The sequence below is a fragment of the Ranitomeya variabilis genome, chromosome 6 (genome assembly GCF_051348905.1).
Source record: "Ranitomeya variabilis isolate aRanVar5 chromosome 6, aRanVar5.hap1, whole genome shotgun sequence".
NCBI lineage: Eukaryota > Metazoa > Chordata > Amphibia > Anura > Dendrobatidae > Ranitomeya > Ranitomeya variabilis.
In genome coordinates this window covers 566,636,997-566,639,556 of record NC_135237.1, presented here as the reverse complement: position 1 = coordinate 566,639,556, position 2,560 = coordinate 566,636,997, and the positions used below count along the sequence as shown (strand labels likewise).

General features: G+C 49.5%; 1 pseudogene; it reads right to left on the bottom strand.

Moving 5' to 3' along the window:
- Nucleotides 1-461: 461 nt before the first annotated feature.
- On the bottom strand, nucleotides 462-2,314 carry LOC143783095 (zinc transporter ZIP13-like; annotated as a pseudogene).
- Nucleotides 2,315-2,560: the final 246 nt, after the last annotated feature.

Genomic DNA, 2,560 nt, shown 5'->3' with positions numbered 1-2,560 from the left:
TCTCTGCACGGAGGAAGGATCGGGTCACCGGCTCCTCTTTCAGTATCTGCAGATCTCTGCACGGAGGAAGGATTGGGTTGCCGGCTCCTCCTTCAGTACCTGCAGATCTCGCCTAAGTCCACAGACCGTGGACCCAAACACAAAAACGGAAAAGCTGGACACACAGGAACATAAAGGCATGCGTGTATGCGAACAGACCAGCTGCGGGGAGGAAGCAGCGGGACATAAGGAAGCTATAGGAGACACAGCATTGCACGGAAAAGACCACAAAATGAGGCGCAAGGCCATGAATAAAGAACGTAAGGAAACTCTGCACGCTCTCCTCCAGGCCGATGGTGCCATGTCCAGGGGAGGACACCATGAATGATCACACGTGTCTATGCTGGCAGGGACGCTTCATGTGCGGATATCCCATGTCTGGCAGCGCAGGTCGTCGGATTTTGGATGACACAACGCTGAGGTCACTCCACCGTTAAGGACAGAACAGTCATCACAGCGATTCCCACAGCTAATCAGGAGGACTTGGAAGAGAAAAGCTCAAGGAACTCCCTGATCCAACAGTTGTATAGAAAATGTTCAGCACAGCCTAAAGGGCAGGTGCACAGTCATAGGTTCCCAAACCTTGATGAGTAAGTTACAAGTGACTAGCACACTCCAGAAGTGTTGTGATGCAAAATGGGGGGTTTATTTACATACAGTAATCAAACGTTCCGGTCGATACTGGACCTTCATCAGTGTGCTATAAGGGAAATATACACAGAGAAAGTGACATCCAATGTATAAACAACACAAACAAAAAACAAAATGCAGAAAAGCATAAACCACAAAACCTAATAAACAAAAGTATATACATCACATAAAGAAGAAATCTCCTTGTGTAGATGCACTAGTGTGAGAACCATATGCTCAAAGGAGCATTTATTCAAGATAAGTTCAAACTTAGTGCAAAATTCAGTGGAGTTGCTAAATAACGTGGGACGAAGTGAAACCCTCAAGCCCTGGGGAACCCTCTGGGCTTTGAGGTACTCGGTTAGAGTGGCCCCGTGCAGTTCTAGGTTAGTGCAGCGTCAGAGTTTGCGCTCCCAATCCCTACCCCGTGTTTCACAAGGGGGGATTTTAAGGAAGTCGCTCTGTATTTTGGACAGAGCAATGATGTTTGATGTCTCCTCAGTGTTGTAGGAGAACGTTCTCTTCCAACAGGTCTGGCAGCGCATTAACCAGCGCAATGTACAGGAACCCGCCCGACGTGAATGGTAAAATCCAGGCCACGGCTTCACCGGCTCACTTGGGTGATTGAGCGCAGACAGAGAATTCCGGCTCCCAGGATCCCTCCCATCGTGGTCATCAGCTGCATCTTGGCCACGCTCCAGCGATCGAACCTGGCACGGAGGAGAATAGCGAAATCCCCAACCTCATGGGGAATCTCGTGTAACAGAATGGACACCATTGTCAGAATTCCCACCTTACTACTGACCAGAAAGCTGCCGGCCACCGCCATGCCGTGGGTGAAGTTATCGATGGTGTTGGCCAGCAGGTTGAGGTAGCCACTGACCTTAATACTGTCACTCTTGGCTCAGTTGCACTGCGTTCCCCTTTTTGCTCCCCCCCCCCCCCATGTTTCCCATTTATCAGGCTTTCTGGGGGGAGTTTCCGCACGCAATCAGCTCCGTTCTTCGTCTGTTCTTCTTCTTCTTTTTTTTTTTTTTTTTTTTTTGTTTCATCTGTAAGTTTTCTCCAAAATGAGGAAAGTGAAGAATCCGATCACCCACAGGCCGAGGAGACGCTGCTGCTGGAGGGACTGAGCGTTGCCTGTGGTGGCGCTGCAGGTGTATGCCCAGGCCTCTGGCAGGAGATGAACAAACACATCGCCCAATAAACCACCAATGGCAAAACTCAGCAGCTGCTTCAGCCTCTTGGTGCCTTCAGATCTGAGCCTCAATGGGAATCACCAGTAACGGAAGCACCCCGCTGAGCCCCACCAGCAACAAGCCAATCAGAGCAGATCCAGGCATCCAGAGCGGAGGTGTTGGCATTTTCACAGGCACAGCTTCCTGGGGTACAGGCAGCGCTGAGGTGCAGCCCCCCCCCCACATGCAAAGAGCAGCCAGGGCAGAATCCTGACCCACATCATCCAGAATAAATCACGGTCCGGCTTTCGGTTCACCGCTGGTTCCCGGCCATCCCCATCCTCATTATCTCCAGGAACCCTAAACCCCTGCTAGCTTGTGGGCCGGGCTCCATCAGCCTTTACTTTGCTCTGCTTCTTTTGTTCCAAATGTAAATGTTCAATTTCTATAATTCTAATCCTTAGTCTTTATAGAACTTAAAGCTATCAGAAATGAGTGTGGTGAGGCGGAGGATGTCAGACCTGGTGCTGTCTGGTGTCTGCGGTCTCTCCTCCAGGAGATTCTTGTTTTGTCCTTTAAAACTTATGTTTCCTCCTTTTTCATAAAGATCTTTAGTCCGGATCAGTCCAGCTCACTTCTGTAATCCAGAGATGACTTTCAAGTTTGTGTCCTAAAGTTTTCTCATTGCAAGGTATAAAGTGATGAAAGTTCAG